At 41.7% G+C, this 20696-nt stretch overlaps 1 protein-coding gene across 1 annotated transcript in view; it reads left to right on the top strand.

Moving 5' to 3' along the window:
• Window positions 1–20696, top strand: part of rngtt (RNA guanylyltransferase and 5'-phosphatase) — a 377232-nt gene that overhangs the window by 193133 nt on the left and 163403 nt on the right. The window lies entirely within an intron of this gene.

Raw genomic sequence — 20696 nt, 5'->3', positions numbered from 1 at the left:
CTGTACCATCACTTTTAACAACAGGAACAATTGGAACTGGTCCATGTGAGAACTGAATGGGCTCACTGAATCCAAGCCTTTGCAGCCACTCCCACTCATCCTCCACTTTGCCTTTCATGGCGTAGAGAATAGAGTTTTTATTTTCCTTTTATTTTGCTGTTTTCTCCTTGTCACCAAAAAGGCGAGGTAACTTGCCCACGAAAAGGTAGTCGAACGCATTGTGATATTCAATCTTCTTTACTTACAAAAATATCGAAATACAATACAGCATGAACTGGAGGCAGTTAGTTCAAGTCCTTTGTGGTACGACTAAACCCGTGAAATCTTGTGCCACTGATGATGTCACTTGCGCATGCTCATACCTGCTAAAGACATTAGAATATACACTCAAAATAGAAAGACGCTTACCATGTACTTTATCACAACAACCATTTTAAAAAAAAATCAGGTGAGCTCATAACATAACTCATTTACAGTTGCTCGAAGCAGCATATATTCATACTTGAGGACCCATCCTTTGCAGACTAAAGGAACATGTTCAACCTTGTGCCTTTTCTGAATTAGCCTGGAAGCCTATAGTTCCCCGTTGCTTTCTCCATGGCAATGCCTTGGCAAGCAAAGCACAAGCAGCAATAGGTGGCAGCCAGATGCGGCCCAGAAGGTACAGGGGGCAGCCTATGTTTTTCTACTAATGCAGTTGTTGTGTGCATTCCTTTCAATTTATTATTTTGATTTTGTTTGTTCAGCATGCGATGAGGGCTAATTTAATGTGGTAATTTGGATGATTGAATGAATTGCATTCTTTTCCCGTTAATACTTTCTGCGCTGTTTAATTTAAATTACTGTTTAACTCATTTTTGCACTAAAACAACTTTCAATTAACAGATATAAGTTGTATTTTAATTACCAAAAGCAGAACCTGTCTTTATTTCTTAACATGGATTTTTTAGACAATTATTAGACTTGGTTCTGACCAAGGTATTCAACATTTCACTTTCAAATTGGATAGATAAATTTTTATCTCCAGCTTGCAGTATTGCCTTCAAGGGCTGAAAATAAATTATATGGGTAATAATTTTATCTTATTGTTTCAGTATATTCCAGGCTATCTGATTCCCCAACCAATTATCTTAGTCCTAATGTCAAAGAGACTTGCTGATGTGAAATGTGGTGCAGTTGTATGGGACATAAGTTGGATCATAAACTTTGTGTTGTTGGCTCATGCTCAGTGAAACCAGCCAAGAAAAAACATAAGAGTCAGAAATTTGTTTCCCTTAATAGAGTGAGAAAACCTTTAGAGGAAACGTACAGGAGTGAGATAGAGAATCTGGTGAGCTGGTGAGATGACAATAATCTCTCCCTCAATGTCAACAAAATGAAGGAGATAGTCATCGCCTTCAGGAAGCTTAGTGGAGGTATGCCCCTGTCTACATCAATGGGGACAAAATAGAAACTCCAAGTATAAGTGTCCAGAACACCAACAACTTGTCCTGGTCTCTTCATGCCGATGCTATAATTAAGAAAGCCCACCAACGCCTCTACTTTCTCAGGAGACTAAGGAAATTTGGCATGTCCACTACAAGTCTCGCCAACTTCTACAGATGCACCATAGAAAGTATTTTTTCTGGTTGTATCGCAGCTTGCATGGCTCCTGATCTGTCCAAGACCGCAAGAAACTATGAAGGGTCATGAACGAAGTCCAGTCCATCACTCAAACCAGCCTCCTACCCATTGACGCTACATTGTCTACATTTCCTGCTGCCTCAGAAAAGCAGCCAGCATAATTAAGGACCCCACGCACCTGGGTATACTCTCTTCCACCACCTTCCATGGGAAAAAGATAGAAAAGTCTGAGATCATGTACCAACCGACTCAAGAACAGCTTCTTCCCTGCTGCCAACAGACTTTTGAATGGACCTACCTCGCTTTAAGTTGATCTTTCTTTACACCCTAGCTACGACTGTAACCCTACATTCTGCACTCTCTCCTTTCCTTCCCTATGTACGGTATGCTTTGTCTGTATAGTGCGCAAGAAACAATACTTTTCATTGTATACTAATACATGTGACAATGCAAATCAAACTTTCCTGATGCATTCTGGGATTCCTTGATACGAACAATACATTTTCAGTTCCGCAGAAACTCATCATTTGGCGTCATTCTGTCATGGCTTCTCTGGCGCCTGCTCTGGTTTGGGTGTTGATTTTCTTGGTAAACTGCTGCTTGAGCAGTTTGAAATGATTGCTTCCATGAAACTCGGTGGAAGCATTCTAAAGCAAGGCATGTTTTACCAAATGCCTCTACATTGGTGGAAATTATTTTAAGTGTGGTTCTTTAAAGGAAAGTTGGGGAGGGGGGGAGGCACCCGATGATAAAAGAGTTCATGTTTTTTATGCCTTAGTTTGGTTTATAATTTTAAACAACAATATTGATTAGTAATAAGATGAGAATTCAATCTTTTTGCTAATGATAGAAATTTATTTTTGCGATAGCTTGTTATCTGCTCATATGACTCAGCTTTTTGTGAATTTATGATGTCATAAAGTTGATAGTTTATAAGTTGTTTTAAGCACGAGCCAAACCATGAATTTGTATTCAGGGGAGTCAAGAGAATAAAACATAGCATTTCAATGATGGTATATTGATGTAGTAAAGCTGCTCTTCTGAGGTTCAGCTTAGTGCTTATAGCCAGAAATTGAGACATTTTGTATTCATCAACATTAACTTTTTTTTGGACAACCCAAATGTTACACAATTCCTCATGAGCTTTCTGTTTCATAAAATAAAACACCATAAATCCATGATACCAGTCTTTGATGAATGCTTTCAATTCTTAAACAGTTTTCATTGGTTATGACCCTTTCTCGTAAATAGGATGCAATGCTGAGTCTGTTTTTTCTGAGACAAGAATACTCAGTAGATTGAACTCAGCATTACCCGCGATGTTAACAGACTCTTCCAACTCACTCAAGACTGTCACATTTGATCTTTTTCCCATAACCCTGTGTGTTAGTTTCAGAGATGCACATGGTGTTGTTGAGCAACCTCATCTTCCCAAAAATCCATGAAGGTGGATGCGCCATCTTGAAAGCACATGGCAAGTACAGATCGGTATCGATTCACAATTGAAAGATAAACTGTGGATGGCTGAATGTTGCATTTTCTTTTCATCAAATTGCTTTCCTCTGGACAATGAGTAAACTATTGGACATTCATAAGCTAATATATTTCCCTTTAATGGCATCAAAATCTGCCATCAAATGTTTAGATCAGCTTTTAAAATAAATCAGTCACAAATTGGCCATTCTTGATTCTGTTCTACAGCACTAAGGGGGAGAGAGTAGGTTGTGGCAGTTTGACTTATTGCTTGTAATGGGGCAATGCCAAGTGCCTGAATGAGGCTGTCGGAGAATGCCAAAGGAAATAAAGAGGAAGCTGTAGTTTTATCCAAAAAGCGATCAAGCCTGGAACAGTCAAGGAGAGCAAAGACTAAAGAGAAAAGTCAAAAACTTCAAAAAAGTATAAATAATGATCTCTGGTCCCCAGGGGCAGCCAGAATGCACATGCTAATGAATGCAGGGAAAAATCAAGTAGCATAGGCCTGGTGACGTAGTAATTATAAGGGTACATTAAAACATGATACTAAACAGGGAATAGATATGGAAGAGGACCCAGAGTTGGAATCAGAGGTCCTGTGGTGGGATAATGTTGCGATAGGTAGGATGGAGTCGGGGCGGAGTTGTTCAAAGCAGGCTCCCCAGGGATAATTTGAGTAACCTTCTCTGAATTGCTTCTCATGCAATTTCTTTAGTAAGGAGAACAAAACTGTAAACAGTACTCCAAATGTGGTTTCACCAATGTTCTGTACAACTGTATCAAGACGTTCTTTCTTTTATACTCCATTCCCCTTGCAATTAATGCCAACATCCATTTGCCACCATCATTTGTTGCATCTGGATACCAACATCTTGTGATTCATGTACCAAGACCCCTCTTACAAAAATTTCTATCCCCTTAAATAATATATTGTTTTATTGATAAATGTGTTATTTTCAGGTTGGCAAACTGTAACTGTTGAGGTAGCCTAGGGATTAGTGCTGGGACCTCAATCATTTGCAATCTATATTAATGACTTGGGTGAAGGGACAAATGTAATGTGGCCAAATTTGCTGATGATACAAAGATAGGTGGGAAAGCAAGTTGCGAGGAGAACAAAGAGTCTGAAAAGTGACATACATAGATTAAATGAGTGGCCAAACATTTGGGAGATGGAGTATGATGTGGGTAAATTTCAAGGTTATCTATTTTGGTAGGATGAATCGCAAGGCAAACTATAGAATGCAGAGATCTGGGTGTTTTTGTATATGAAATACAAAATGTTAGCATGCAGGCACGTCAAATAAATAATAAGACAAATGAAATGTTGGCCTTTATTATGAGGGGTTGAGGAGTACAAGAGCAAGGTAGACTTAGCCCTATGGAACAGTGGTGCAGCATAGTGATTAGCACTGCTGCCTCACAGCCCCAGTGACCTGGGTTCGATTCCTTGCTTGGGTCACTGACTGTGTGGAGTTTGTGCACGTTCTCCCCGTGTCTGCATGGGTTTCCTCCGGGTATTCTACTTTCATCCCACAGTCCAAAAGACGTGCTGGTTAGATGCATCGACCATGCTAAGTTCTCCCTCAGTGTATCTGAGCAGGCGCCGGAGTTTGGCGACGAGGGAATTTTCACTTCACTGCAATGTTAATGTAAGCCTACTTGTGACACTAATAAATAAACTCGTAAACTTGGTGGGGCCACACATGGAGTAATGCTTACAGTTTTTGTCTAATTTTAAGGAGGGATATATTTACATTGGAGATAGTTCAGAGAAAGACTACTAGGTTGATTCCTAGGATATAAGGGCTGTTTTATGAGGAACAAGCCTATAATCATTGGATTTTAGAAGAATGCAAGGTGATATTCTTGAAACATTATTCTGAGGGTACATAAGTAGATAGGAAATTGGAGCAGGAGTAGGCCATTTAGTCCATTGCCAGTCTGAGATCATGGAAGATCTGAAGTGGCCTTAACTCCACTTTCCTTCTGTTGCCTTAAAATTTTAAACTCCCTTGTAGATCAAAAGTCTGCCCCAGAGCCCCTGCTCTCCCTCAGACCTGTTTGGAATCCATCTGCCTTCTTGGGTTTGTCTGGAATTCTTCCTCCACCTCAGGCTTGCTGGAACGCAACTGAGCAGTGCGCAGATGCAAATTTATTTTGTCCTGGGACACCAAATTCTGGGACAGAAAATTTGCGATGGTTGATCACCCTGTCTAGGGAGAGAAAATTGAAACATTTAGCACTCTCTTTAGAAAGGCCTTTGACAACGGTAAGTTGTTGCATAAGGTTAAATCTCACGGGATCCAGGGTGAGGTAACCAAATGGATACAAAATTGGCTTGATGACAATCAAGAGGGTGGTTGTAGAGGGTTTTTATTCAAACTGGAGGCCTGTGGCCAGAAGAGTGCCTCAGGGATCGGTGCTGGGTCCACTGTAATTTGTCGTTTATATTAATGATTTGGATGGGAATTTAAGAGGCATGGTTAGTAAGTTTGCAGATGACACCAAGATTGGTGGCATAGTGGACAGTGAAGAAGGTTGTCTAGGATTGCAACGGGATCTTGATCAATTGGACCAGTGGATTGCCGAATGGCAGATGGAGTTTAACTTCGATAAAGCGAGGTGATGCATTTTGGTAGATCGAACCAGGGCAGGACTTACTCAATTAATGGGAGGCCATTGGGAAGAGTTATAGAACAAAGAGCTCTAGGGGTACAGGTTCATAGCTCCTTGAAATTGGAGTCACAGCTGGACAGAGCGGTGAAGAAGACATTTGGCATGCTTGTTTCATTGGTCAGAACATTGAATACAGGAGTTGGGACGTCTTGTTGAAGTTGTACAAGACTTTGGTAAGGCCACACTTGGAATACTGTGTGCAGTTCTGGTCACCCTATTATAGAAAGGATATTATTAAACTAGAAAGAGTTTACTGGGATGCTACCGAGACTTGATGATTTGAATTATAAGGAGAGATTGGATAGACTGGGACTTTTTCTCTGGAGCGTCGGAGGCTGAGGGGTGATCTTATAGAGGTGTATAAAATAATGAGGGACATAGATCAGCTAGCTAGTCAATATCCTTTCCAAAAGGTAGGGGAGTCTAAAACTAGAGGGCAAAGGTTGAAGGGGAGAGATACAAAAGTGTCCAGAGGGACAATTTTTTCACACAGAGGGTAGTGAGTGTCTGGAACAAGCTGCCAGAAGTAGTAGTAGAGGCGGGTACAATTTTGTCTTTTAAAAAGCATTTAGACAGTTACATGAGTAAGTTGGGTATAGAGGGAAATGGGCCAAATGTGGGCAATTGGGACTTAGTGGTTTAAAGAAAAGAGGTGGCATGGACAAGTTGGACTGAAGGGCCTATTTCCATGCTGTAAACCTCGATGACTCCATGACTGAAAGAGGAAATTATTCCTCATCTTCATCTTAAATGGGAGACCCATTATCTTGAAACAGTGCCCCTAGTTCTAGATTCCCTCACCAGGAGTAATATCCTCTCAACATCTATCCTGCCAAACCCTCACAAAACTTATATGTTTTAAGATCACCTCCTGTTCTTCTACACTTCAGTGTAGGGCCAACCTGCTTAATCTTTCCTTATAAGACATCCCCTTCATCCCAGGAATCAGCCTACTAAATTTTCTCCACTTCCAGTGCGAGTATTTCCCTCAAGTAAGAAAGCTAAAACTATGAACAGTACCCTTGGTGTGGCCTCACCTATGTCCTGTACAGTTGTAGCAAGAACTCCCTACAATTATACCCATCTTCCTTGTAATGTGGGCCGACAACCCATTTGTTGCCTTCATGCTGACCTTCATGTCCGTCGCAATGCAGCATTCTGCAGTGTCTCTCCTTTTAAATGATACTCTGCTTCTCTGTTCTACCAGCTGAAATGGACAACCTCACAATTTCCCAGATTACACTCCGTCTGCCAAATTTTGCCCAATGAATTAACTTCTCTGTAACCCTTTAATAGATTTTTTGCATTCTCCTCACAAAATTCTTTCCCACCCATCTTTGCATCACCAGCAGATTTGGTGAAAATACATTTGGTTCCTTCATCCAAGTAATTGATAGAATTCACAAATAGTTGAGGACCCTGCACTGATTTCAATGGCCCTTCGCTAATTACAGTCTGCTAACAAGAAAGTGACTCATTTTTCTTGATTTCCTGTTTCCTGTTCGCCAGTCCTTTATCCATGCTAATATGTTGCCGAGATTAGATCTTTGTGAGAGTGACAGAGTTTCAGTGAGATTGATTGACTCTGTGTTTGTTGACATTTGGGTAGGTTATTGTGAAATTCATGGACTGCCTTGGCACATCTGTCATTTATCGTATCAATCAATGATTTTTCTGGAGAGCGATGATATATAGAACATAGAACATTACAGCGCAGTACAGGCCCTTCGGCCCTCGATGTTGCGCTGACCAGTGGTACCTATCTAAAGTCCCTCTAATCTACACTATTCCAATATCATCCATATGTTTATCCAATAACCACTTGAACACTCTCAACGTTGACGAGTCCACCAGTGCTGCAGGCAGGGCATTCCACGCCCTTACTACTCTCTGAGTAAAGAACCTACCTCTAACATCTGTCCTATATCTCTCACCCCTCAATTTAAAGCTATGTCCCCTCGTGCTAGCCAACACCATCTGAGGAAAAAGGCTCTCACTATCCACCCTATCTAATCCTCTGATCATCTTGTATGTCTCTATTAAGTCACCTTTTAACCTTCTTCTCTCTAACGAAAACAACCTCAAGCCCCTCAGCCTTTCCTCATACGATTTTCCCACCATACCAGGCAACATCCTGGTAAATCTCCTCTGCACCCTTTCCAACACTTCCACATCTTTCCTATAATACGGCGACCAGAACTGTACGCAATACTCCAAATGCGGCCGCACCAGAGTTTTGTACAGTTGCAGCATGACCTCCTGGCTCCGAAACTCAATCCCTCTACCCATAAAAGCTAACACACCATACGCCTTCTTAACAACCCTATCAACCTGGGTGCCAACTTTCAGGGATCTATGCACATGGACACCCAGATCCCTCTGTTCATCCACACTACCAAGTATCTTACCAATAGCCCAGTACTCTGTGTTCCTGTTACTCCTTCCAAAGTGAATCACCTCACACTTTTCCGCATTAAACTCCATTTGCCACCTCTCAGCCCAGCTCTGCAGCTTATCTATGTCTCTGTGTAACCTGCCACTTCCCTCCGCACTGTCTACAACTCCACCGACTTTAGTGTCATCCGCAAATTTACTAATCCATCCTTCCACGCCCTCGTCCAAGTCATTAATAAAAATGATTCAGCTTTCTATAGGTATGTCAGGAGTAAAAGAATGACTAGAGTAAGATTAGGGCCAGTCAAGGACAGGAGTGGGAAGTTGTGCGTGGAGTCTGATGAGATAGGAGAGGCACTAAATGAATATTTTTTGTCGGTATTCACACTGGAGAGGGACAGTGTTGTTGAGGGGAGTACTGAGATGCAGGCTGTTGGACTGGATGGGATTGATGTCCGTGTGTCGTGAAGGCCGCCTTGGAGAACGCTTACCCGGAGATCAGAGGCTGAATGCCCGTGACCGCTGAAGTGCTCCCCAACAGGAAGAGAACACTCCTGCCTGGTGATTGTCGAGTGGTGTTCATTCATCCGTTGTCGTAGCGTCTGCATGGTCTCCCCAATGTACCATGCCTCGGGAGATCCTTTCCTGCAGCGTATCAGGTAGAACGTTGGCCGAGTTGCAAGAGTATGTACCTGGTGGATGGTGTTCTGACGTGAGATGATGGCACCTGTGTCGATGTGCTTACTGTGCTTACCCCAGTCCACATCATTTGAATTAAAAGCAGGGACCAAGAAAGCAGAAAAATAGAGGTAATAGAACAGCATCTGAGATGGGAAGAAAAAAAACAATCCAGATAACAATTCAGTTGAGTTAACTAGTTATAGGGTGGCACAGTGGTGATCCTCACAGCGCCAGGGACCCAGGTTCAATTCCGGCCTCGGGTCACTGACTGTATGGGGTTTGCACATTCTCCCCATGTCTACATGCGTTTCCTCCCACACTGCAAAGATGTGTAGGTTAGGTTAATTGATTTCCACTCCATCTGACGAAGGAGCAGCGCTCCGAAAGCTTATGGTATTTGCTACCAAATAAACCTGTTGGACTTTAACCTGGTGTTGTGAGACTTCTTATTAGGTTAATTGGCCATGCTAAATTGCCCCCGAGTGTCAGGGATGTGCAAGGTAAATACTGGGGGTTACGGGAGAGGACCTGGGTAGGAATGTTGTTGATGCTGGCTTGATGGGCCACATGGCGGCCTCCTGCACTGTAGGGCTGAACAATTCTAATGCAGCTTGAGATAGAAAGAGAGGTGGGCAGTTGTTGATATTGTCCAGGTGATTGGACAGTATCAACAATAGAGCTCAGAAGAAGCCCTGAAGATCCAAGAGGACAGCCGAAGGGTGGTGACTCTGTGCTATGCACCATTGGAGCAAAGGAATCCCTTTGAAACTCTGGTGTTCTGCTCAGCAAGATTGGAGGGCTGAAACCATGCTTGAATTGGTGCTTAATACAAACTCTGGAATCTAGGAGAACAGAATCTCACAAGATGAAATTGGAACCCTGCAAGGTGGGCCACTGATGCTGTTTGAGTGGGTTAGATCTCTGAAGGTGAAGACTGGAATTCCTCATGAGAGAGACAAAGTTTCGTTGAGATTGGTTGACTCAGTGTTTATGTCTTGTTGGGTTGTTGAGAAATTCATGGAATCTGTCTTGGTTGCATCTTTCATTCATTGTGTAGTAAGGTGTGTTCGACCACAGTTCATAGAATCATAGAAACCCTACAGTACAGAAAGAGGCCATTCGGCCCATCGAGTCTGCACCGACCACAATCCCACCTAGGCCCTACCCCAATATCCACCCACTAACCCCTCTAACCTACACATCTCAGGACACTAAGGGCAATTTTTAGCATGGTCAATCAACCGAACCCGCACATCTTTGGACAGTTTGCCTGTTAATTCATGTATACCTCACATTTATCCTGATTGTTGAGAACATAAGATAGATATTATAAATTCTTTTATCTTTCTTATAGTAAAGTTTAATTTTGTTCAAAACCTGTGGAATCTTGCAGCTTTACTCTTCTGTCAAGAAACCAGTTGTGCATCTGATTTTATTTTTACCGTGTATGTTTTTGGGAAGCCTGTCAGCTATGCACACAGAATAGATGGCAAACCTTGAAGTGTTACTTCAGCAATTATTTTGAACTAAAATAATGATGTTGCAAATCTAGATACTATTTTCATCTCCAAGTTAAATATCAATTGCCTCAAGTCATTTGGATGAAGCGCAAAAGTATCAGATTTTCTGTTCATGAAGTGTGCATTTTACATGCTGGATAAACATCACTGAGTGAGTTTGTAGAACATTTATGCAGATGGAATTTATAGAATTCCTTGAAAAATGTTTTTATTTCTGGTTGTACAAAATCACATTCTCAACAGCCCCCCCCCCCCATGTGTGTGCACACACATCTTTGTGATTTTTAGTGTTTACAGTAATTTCTTGTCATTAAGATGGTACATTTATACTGAGGTCATGCTTTGACAGCCAACTTGAAGTTATTGGCAGATGGAAATTGGATGTTGTGGAGAGAGCAAACTGTATACTCCCAAACATCTTGTGCTTTCATGTCAAGAAATGAACAGAAAGGATAAATTCCCACGTCATCTATTGAGCTTGTGTGCATTATAGGAGATTACTGGTAGGGCAAAAATAACGGCTGGTTTGCAAAACTAATTCGGAAAACTCTGACATATATTTACATATGTTGTTTTGTGCATAATGCTATTGAAACATTCAAAGTTGGTTTTACATTTTATATGCAAATGTATATGTGATTTCAGGAGGACAGAAAAATGTGAAGTGTTATGTATTAATATTGATTCTTGGTAGCTGCACTAGGCATTGTGTATTAATATATTCATGTATTCACTGGAAGTGACTTCACAGGTCGCTGGTACGGGAAACTGCCAGAGTGAAGAAGCAGCCTGTAGTGAACATTACCCTACAAATAAAGCTACATTATTTTTAGCCCTCCGTGCTTCTTAGCATCAATTCTCTAATGTACAGCATAAAAACTGGCAACAAGGACTTCGAACGGTGCTTGCTAGCCACCAGAGAGGAGGAAGTTTACTGAAAAAGAAGACTTAGAAGAGATATTCTTCACATGTTCTCTGGACATGATGGGCAAAGTAGACGTGAATAACGATCCTCGGCAGGCAATTAGAGAGAGAGGTGTGTTTAAAAGGGGATGAAGTTCGGGCTGTTGCCATGTTTAAGAGAGAAAAAAAATCAAGAAACACATTGCAAATTGTGCGTATGGGGAACCTCCATTAGTAAGAAAATGGTGGGACTTTTCGACGTCATGGAACCCTTTGTTGTGACATCTTATCAAAATCCTTTTTGAAAATTCAAACACACCATATCTGCAGGTTCTCCTTTATCCACCTTCTTGTTACTTCCTCAAAGAGCTCCAGTAATTTCCCTTTCATAGGGAGGAAATTTATTTTATACAGAGACATGTTATGATCTTCATGCAGACAGTTGTTGAGATCTAAAATGCACTGACTGAAAGCGTGGAAACAGATTCAACAGCCATAAGGAATTCAGGCCCAAGTGACTATTACTTTTGTCCCAAATTATTGTTTCTCGAAGCTTCCCCAGCATTGAGGTTAAATTGATGAACCTATAGTTGCTGGATTTATCTTCACACCCTTTTTTTTGAAGAAAGATGTAACATTTGCAATTCTCTGACCTTCTGGCACCAGCCCTGAGCTTAAAGAAGATTGGACAATTATGGCCAGTGCCTCTGTAATTTCCACTCTCACTTCCTGTAGTATCCCTCAATGCACCTCATCTGGCCCCGTTGCCTTATCAACTTTATGTAGAGACAATCTTCTCATTGATTTTAATCCCTTCAATTCTCTGATCTGCCTCTTCTTTCACCATGATCTGCACAATCCCATTTTTTGCCCCTAATTGATATAACTCCTTTTACTATTTATATGCCTTTAGGAGACTTTTAGATTCCATTTCCAGCTAGTTGACAGTCTCTTCTCATACTCTCTCTCTGCTTCTGTTATTCAATTTCGCTCTGAACCTTCTGTTTTCAGCCTGATCCTCAATTCTGTTATCCATGTGACATTGTCATACGCACACTTTTTTTTCTTCATCTTAATGTCTTTCTCTTTTGTCATCCAGGGAATTCTGAATTTGTTTGTCCTATCTTTCCCTTTCATGGGAACATATCTTGACTGTCTTTTCTTTAAAGGTCGCACATTGTTTAGTTACAGTCTTGATTGCTGACCTTTGATGTTTTGGGTCAGATCCATTCTTACCCATTGAAGCTGACATTCCTCCAGTTAATTATCCTTTTTCTGGATTTCTCCTTGCTCTTTTCCATAGCCAGCCTGAGCCTGATGATATAATAATCACTGTCTCCTAAATGTTCCTCTACTGACACTTGATGCACTTGGCCCACTTAATTCCTAAGGACCAGGTGTAGCAGAGCCTCCTTCCCTCTTGGACTGGAATCTCCTGAACACGCTCAAACATAGAAACTCGGAGCAGGAGTAGGCCCTTTAGCCCTTCGAGCCTGCTCCGGCATTCACTTAAATCATGGCTGGTCATCAAATTCAATATCCTGTTCTCTCCCCCCCCCCACCCTCCCCTCCTTACATTCCTTGATCCCTTTAGCCCCAAGAGCTGTATCTAATTTCTTGTTGAAATCAGACAACGTTTTGGCCTCAACTACTTTCTGTGGTAGTAAATTCCACACATTCACCTCCCTCTGGGTGAAGAAATTTCTCCTCCACTGTTCTATAAAGTTTATCCCTTATCCTCAAACGATGATCCCTAGTTCTGGACTCCCTCACCATTGGGAACAGTCTTTCTGAATCTAACCCTGTTAGAATTTCATAAGTTTCTATGAGATCCTCTCTCACTCCTCTAAACTCCAGTGAATATAATCCTAACCGACTTAGTCTCTCCTCATATGACACTTGCCATCCCAGGAATCAGCCTGGTAAACTTTTGCTGTACTCCCTCTATTGCAGACATCCTTCCTCGGATAAGGACACCAAAACTGCTCACAGTACTCCAGGTGTGGCCTCACCAATGTCCTATACGATTACAGTAAAACATCCCTATTCCTATACTCAAACCCTTTTGCTATGAAGGCAAACATACCATTTGCCTGCTGTACCTACATACTTACTTTCAGCGACTGGTGCACGAGGACACCAAGGTCTCGCTGAGTAGCCACCTATCTCAATTTACACCCATTCAAGTAATAATCTGTCTTCCTATTATTGCTACCAATGTGGATAACCTCACATTTGTCCATATTATACTGCATCTGCCATGCATATGCCCATGGACTCAGCCTGTCCAAATCACGCTGAAGCATCTCTGCATCTCCTCACAGCTCACCCTCCCACCCACCTTTGTATCATCTGCAAATTTGGAGATAATGCATTTAGTTCCCTCTTCCAGATCATTAATATATAATCTGAACAATTGGGATTCTAGCACAGATCCCTGCGGAACCCCACTAGTCACTGACTGCCAATCAAAAAAAAGACTCATTTATGCCAACTCTGCTTCCTGTCTGCGAACCAGCTTTCTCTAGGAATCCTTGCCCCTCTCTGCCCTTTTCACTACTACTATCCCAGTTTATATTGAGATAATTAAAGTACCCCATTATAACTACTCTATAATTATTAGATCTCTTTATAATTTCTTTGCAAAATTTATTTCTCTCTGTCTTTTGCACTATTTGGTGGTGGATAGACTACCAAGTAATGTAATAGCACCTGTTTTTTCCCATGTAGGAAGAGTAACTACTTTGGCTAAGCATCAGGGGTTGTATAAATTTACTCCAGTTAGGAATAGTGGCCATCAGGAGACGGTGGGAGAAAAGGTGAGGAAAATGGGAAACTTATTTTCCTCCTTCCGTAATGATAGATTGTCATCCTTTTAATAAATTTGTTGCTTATATATTTCAATACTTTGTGTTTTACGAAGTGCAGAAATGTATGATTTTGACTGAGGTGGTTCAAAGGTGGTGCTGAGGCGCAGCCTAAGAACAGAAAGTCACCATTTTTTACTGTTTAAAATTAAAAGAGCTGCCATTTAAATGTCGCATGTCTTAAGGGAGACATTAGGTGTGTGATTCCATCCTCCTACTGTCCAGCCACGTTTTACAGGCAGTACACAGAAGGCTAAATTTCTCTTTACACCACTCTGGGATTTTGATTGTTCCATTCCTTTTTCCCTCCCAAAAATATTTGAGGACTGAGAAATGTTACTACACAATGAGAAGTCAGCCTGATGTGTAACTGACAGAACCTTATCGATACTCGATGGGAAATTTTGCACATTTTCAAGATCATCCTGAGATTACTAAGAGTAAATGCACTGGGGCAAAATGTAAACTTGAATCTCAAACTTTTGGGAAAAGCTGGAACATTCGTATGAAATATTCATAAGGCTACAAAACACACATCTCTTTAAGACTAATAAAGTTAATGGTGAAATGCATTTTCCAAATACATTTTTATGTTATAAGCCTTTAGTTTTAGTCCATACTTGCCAAATTAAGAGGGAAACAAAGATTTTTAAAAAATGATTGCATCGTTTCACCCAAGAAAATCTGCATATGATCAAATCACAGCGAATACATCTGAATCATAATGGCCAGTGTATGATTTCAGTCAACATTCAGAATCCTTTTGTACATTGGTTGACTGAGTGTTCTTCAGTCTCTGCTGCATAATAGAAATTGCTTTTCAGAAATGGAGGTTGGCACTGGGAGTGCAGGGAGGAGGTGCATTAAAACTCCTCTCATGCCTTTCTTCCATCATTTGAAAGCCTCTTTCATAACTTCTTACTTTCATCTTCCCTCGATGGTACTAAAATGCATCCAATGTTAGCGAGTGATTGGTAGGTACTCTGACTCTTCTGGTATCCATGTGCATAGCAGCTACAGAACATTTCTGACATAACAGTAATGACTTACATTACTGGTCCTTACACCACTATTAGGGGGAGTCGGACTGTCTGTTGCCCATGCATAACTGGCGTTACAGTGATCCCAACAATGCGTGCAGAGTGCCCAGTGTATGTGGCCAATCTAGCCTTGGTGTCCTGCAACTTAAAGGCAAGATACCCAATTGGAGTCACCCAAAGGTTTGCTCCCCAATAATAGAAACAGTGATCCTGTGTCTACCTCCATGTCTGGGGTGGTCATTTACCTGGAATTTGATTCGAGCTACTTTGGGCGAGCCAATGCAATTTAGCTGCATAACGTCCTCATCCTTCTGGTTTATTTGTAAACCCCTGTCCTGAGGTGGCTTCAAGATGTGCTGGCATCTCCCTCTCGGAAGTTCCCAGGTAAGGGTTTACATGGCAGTGGTCCAGAAGTGCTAACTTCTTGGATAATTGCACTGTGCTGGGAACCATCTGACAAAAAGCAATTTAAATTGCTAATAGTTCTGCCAGTTTTGTACTGTTGCTTTCAATGGAAGATTTAAATCAACCTGCTCCACAGAAGCTGGTGCTGTAAAAATGGGGACGTGTCCTAATTCAATGCAATTCTTTTAGGCTCCAACACTGGACCCAGGAACCTGACGGGCCTAAATATCTCACCCGGCCTGAGTCAGGAAGGTGGTGCGAGACAGGCACTTAAGAAATTTAGCACAAGTAAGTGGGTACAGAGTGGTAATCTGACGGTAATTGCCACTCCAGGGATGTTATGGCCCCTTATACCTGTGTCACCTGGTCCATGTCCCATTACCAGCTAATTTGAAGTGTTTCTTTGTCCACCACATCTAATCATTTTATACACTTCTATCAAATCTCACAATCTCTTAGGTTCCAAGGAGAACAAACTCAGCAGGCCCAATTTTACCATTGGTAATGTGGTAAAGTCGGGCGTGAGGCCATTAACGCGATCTGCACCAGTGTCTGTGCAAATGCCCACTTTACCAAGACCCGAAAATGGCCGCGATCCGATTTGTGCCCGAAACGGGTGCAACGGTGATTTAAATGCATTTGCATGCATTTAAATTGAATTAATGGGCTGCCCGCCTAACTTAACAAGTATTTCCCCTTTTACCATCGCGTTCGCGCATCCAGATTCAGCGTGAAACAGACATGCTCGGCAAAGGTCTGTTTCGGGCGCTCCAGCTTCTGAAGAGGTAAGTTCAGAGCTTCCAGCGGCTCTCTGACTCAGATCGGTGGTGGTGGTGGTGGTGGTGGGGGGGGGGGGAAGGAGGCGGGAGGCGGGACAGATCGTTCTCTGGTGGGGGGAGAGGAGGAGGCGGGTCAGATATATCTCTGGTTGGACGGGGGTGAGGCTCAATCATTCTCTGGTGAGGGTGGGGGCGGAAGAAGGGAGGCCCAATCGTTCTTTGGTGAGGGGGGGGCAGAGGAAGGCCAGATTGTTGTCTGGGAGGGGGACAGAGGGAGGCCAGATTGTTGGCGAGTGGTGGGGTGGGGTGGGAGGGCAGCAGAGGAGGCCAGGTTGTTGTCTAGGGGCGAGGGGGGGGGGGGGGACCGCTGCCACTCTGCGGGTGATAGGTAGAGGAAAAGGGGGGGCAGAGGGTCGCGATCGGTCTGGGTAGCAGGGGTGGGTGGGTGGATAAGGGGGACAGTTATGTTGTGGGCATGAGGTGATGTCTATGGGGGTCATTGCTCCCGCTTTTCGCTCCCGGGCGCTTTATCCACTTTTTGCGGCCCAGGAGAGATGTGACAGCAGCGCGTTTTTCAAGTTTTTTTTCGCACTGCGCATGCGCAGTTCAAAGCTCCGATCGTTTCAGGCGCGATAAACCCCACCCACAGCGCAATTCAGACCTGCTTTTTTTTTTCAAGCTAAGTACGTATGGGTGCGCCTGAGAACAGATTTCTAAGTCGGATCTGAATTGCGCCCAGATTCAGCACTTAGAATGAAAATGGTAAAATCGGGCCCAGCTCGATTCAACCTGACTTTGTACATAAAAATCTCATCCCTGGAACCATTCTAGTAAATCTCCTCTGCACCCTGTAATGGACTTCCCATCCTTTCTGAACTGCTGTGACCAGACTGGATGCTCTTGTTGTCGCTTCACCAGAACTTAGTGCAGATTCAACACAATTTCCCTGCTTTTGCATTCAATTCCTCTATTTATGAAGCCTGAGATCCCATATGCTTTGCTAATTACTCTCAACTTGTCCTGCCACCTTCAAAGATGCATTTGTGTATAATTATACATTTTGTTCCATCTGCTCCATGGAATGGCCAAATGTGTCCTCTGCTAAAGCAAAGTTTCCTGCTTTTTATATTCATTTACATGATGTGGGCATTGCTGGCGTGGCGACTATTTATTGTCCATCTCCAGCTACCCCTATCTTCTTGACATGCTGCAGCCTGTCGGTGTGAAGGCACAACTAAAGTACTGCTACCGTAAAGTAGTGTATTTTAACATGGTAGGTTCTTAATCTCTTAATCAACATTTGTGGATTTATTTTGGCGAAGAATTGCTGCTGGAAATTAACATTGTTGGCATGCTATTACATACATGAATAATTTAACTGCCCACAGGATGAATAAATTAATTGATGTCGGTTAATCAATTTAAAATTGCCTTCTAGATGCGACATTCATTAAGTATTGTTAGAAGAACTCGCAATTTGACCAGACGATAAATGGCTGTGGAATATTGTTCACTAATTGTTACAAGTTTTGGACATCAGATAGCTTACGGTAACTTGCACTGGTGCTAGATTTACAGGCTTTTACATTATCAAACAGAATACAATAAGTGACTTATTGGTGGAATTATACTGTCTGCGTGTATTTATGATATAAAAATTACCAACAAGTACCATCAAGTTTGTCAAGTTGTGACTTATTTGCAAAAAAAATCTCTTCCTTGAATACTTTTAGCTGAGGTATAGGTTTGCAGATATCTAGCTTAAATGAGCATGAGAGTGAATTTCGGTAGATGGTTTGGCCACAGAATGCATGGTGGAGATAACTTGTCCCTCCCTCAACCTGTAGCCCTACACATCTCCAAAGAAATGTTGATGGACTATTATTAGGACCAGAGCCTCAGATTAATCTTTTGTTCCCTAATACGTTCTTGAAGTTTACCTTGAATTTAGATGGAATTTAAAGAACACATCAGTAAATTGTTATTAAATAAAACATAGAGGTCTTTATGTTCAGTCTGTAGTGAATTCAATTAAGTAAATATGGCGTTGGTTGTACCAAATATCCTTGTAACATGGCTGAAATGATTTCATAAACTAATGAATAATGTTCGACTTTTTAAATGTCCTCTCAACTCCAAGATATGTCACCTTGGAACATACTCGAGGGTGAGTTATTATTTATAATCTATAGTTTTTTTTATTGTTTTCTATTATGAGAATGTCATAGTAGATCACGGTTTCTGCCTTTAGCGAGTGATTAGGCCAGGTGTTGTGGTATGCCTTTGGCCGATACAAGGGAGTATGAGACCTTCTACATATTATTTTGATATTGCTGCTTGTAATTGCACATGATTTGATAATAAAGACTTCAATTGTATTTTCGTCTTCAAATTATTGGAGGTAATCTTTATGTCTGTACAGGGTTAAATGCTATTCAATGTTTGCTCATAGGTAATCTCAGTGCATCTTGAATTGAGCTAATATTGGTAAATGGCTTCAACTTTTTGAATTTATATGTGACCATAACCAATCAGTATTGATAAGCTTCCAAATTAGTTAATATAAAGGGGCTAGTTAACCTTGTACCTGTGTTTCAGAAGGGAGATAGAGTGCGTCCATGTAACTATTAGCCAATCAGCTTTTCATTGGAAGTAGAGAGAATAAACATGAACATGGAGATTATAGTATCATGGGAATGTTACTGGACTAGTAATCCTGATGCCTGGATTAATACTCTGGAGATATGAGTTCAGATTTCACCACAACCACTGAGGGAATTTAAATTCAATTAATAAATCCAGAATAAATGTTATTCTCATTAATAAAGATCATGAAACTACTGGATTGTCGTAAAAAACATTTCAGGGGAGCAAAACTGCCGTCCTTTCTTGGCCTAGTCTACATGTGACTTCAGAACCACACCAGTGTGGTTGACACATGCCACAAGGTGGCTCACCTGCACGTCGAGGGCAATTTGAAATGGGCAACAAATGCAGTAAAGCATACGTCCCAAAAACAAGCTTTAAAAAAACTGAGTTTATACTGATCAGAAAAGGGTGAACAGACCAGGTCTCTTTTCTTGAAAAGCTCTTGTAAAGGCTGAATAGTGACTAATGAAGACTGTGAAAATTATGAAAGGTTTTTGATTAGTAGAAGGTTTCCATTGTGGGGAAGAGCAAAATTGAAGGCCGTCAACATAAAATTGTCGAGAAATTGAAGGGGAACTCAAAATAAACTTTATCTTTGGAAAGTTGAGACTCTCACCAACTTTTACAGATGCACCATGGAAAGCATCCTTTCTGGTCATATCATAGCTTGGTATGGCTCCTGCTCTATCCAAGACCGAAGCCCAGTCCATCATGCAAACCAGCCTCCCATCCATTGACTCTATCTACTTCCCGCTGCCTCGGAAAAGCAGCCAGCATAATCGAGGACCCCACACACCCCAGACATACTCTCTTCCACTTTCTTCCATCAGGAAAAGGTACAAAAGTCTGAGGTCATGTACCAACTGACTCATTCCTTTTAAATGGACCAACTCATATTAAGTTGATCTTTCCCTGCACCTTAGCTATGACTATTACTACATATGTCTGGGGTGCGTGGAGTTCTTGATTATGCTGGCTGCTTTTCCGAGACAGCGGGAAGTGTAGACAGAGTCAATGGATGGGAGGCTGTATTACTACATTCTGCATCTTCTCCTTTCCTTCTCAATGAACGGTATGCTTTATCTGTAGAGCGCGCAAGAAACAATACTTTTCACTGGATACTAATACATGTGACAATAATAAATCAAATCAAAGAACATGAAGCTTATTTCCATAGGGGTATTTGAGGTGAACAATATAGATGCGTTTAAGGGGAGACAGGAAAAGCATACGAAGAAGAAAGGGGTTATGCAAATAAAATTTGGATAAGGATGGAGGAGGCTTGATTGTAACTTAAATGCTGGTATAGACTGGTTAGGCTGAATGGCCTGTCTCTGCTGTTTGTGCTGTAATTCTATATAATAGACCCTTTATTGAATATGAATAATTTCAGTTTACAGCAGGAGAAGATTTGATAGAGGTGCTCAAAATCATGAGGAGTTGGACAGAGCAGATGGGGAGAAATTGTTCCTGCTCGCAAAAAGATCAACAACAAGATAGCACACATTTAAAGTGATTTGCAATGCAAGGAAAATCTTTTCACACAGTGGGTGGTTCGAATCTGGAATGCATTGCCTGGAAGTGTGGTGGAGGCAGGTTTGATTGAATAGAAACAATGTGCATGAGTACAAGCAAAAGGCAGGGGAATGACAGCATGACACAATGCTCATTTGCAGAACCAGT

Source organism: Mustelus asterias, chromosome 5 (assembly GCF_964213995.1).
Source record: "Mustelus asterias chromosome 5, sMusAst1.hap1.1, whole genome shotgun sequence".
NCBI classification, from domain to species: Eukaryota; Metazoa; Chordata; class Chondrichthyes; order Carcharhiniformes; family Triakidae; genus Mustelus; species Mustelus asterias.
This window is presented reverse-complemented; position numbering and strand designations above follow the sequence as displayed.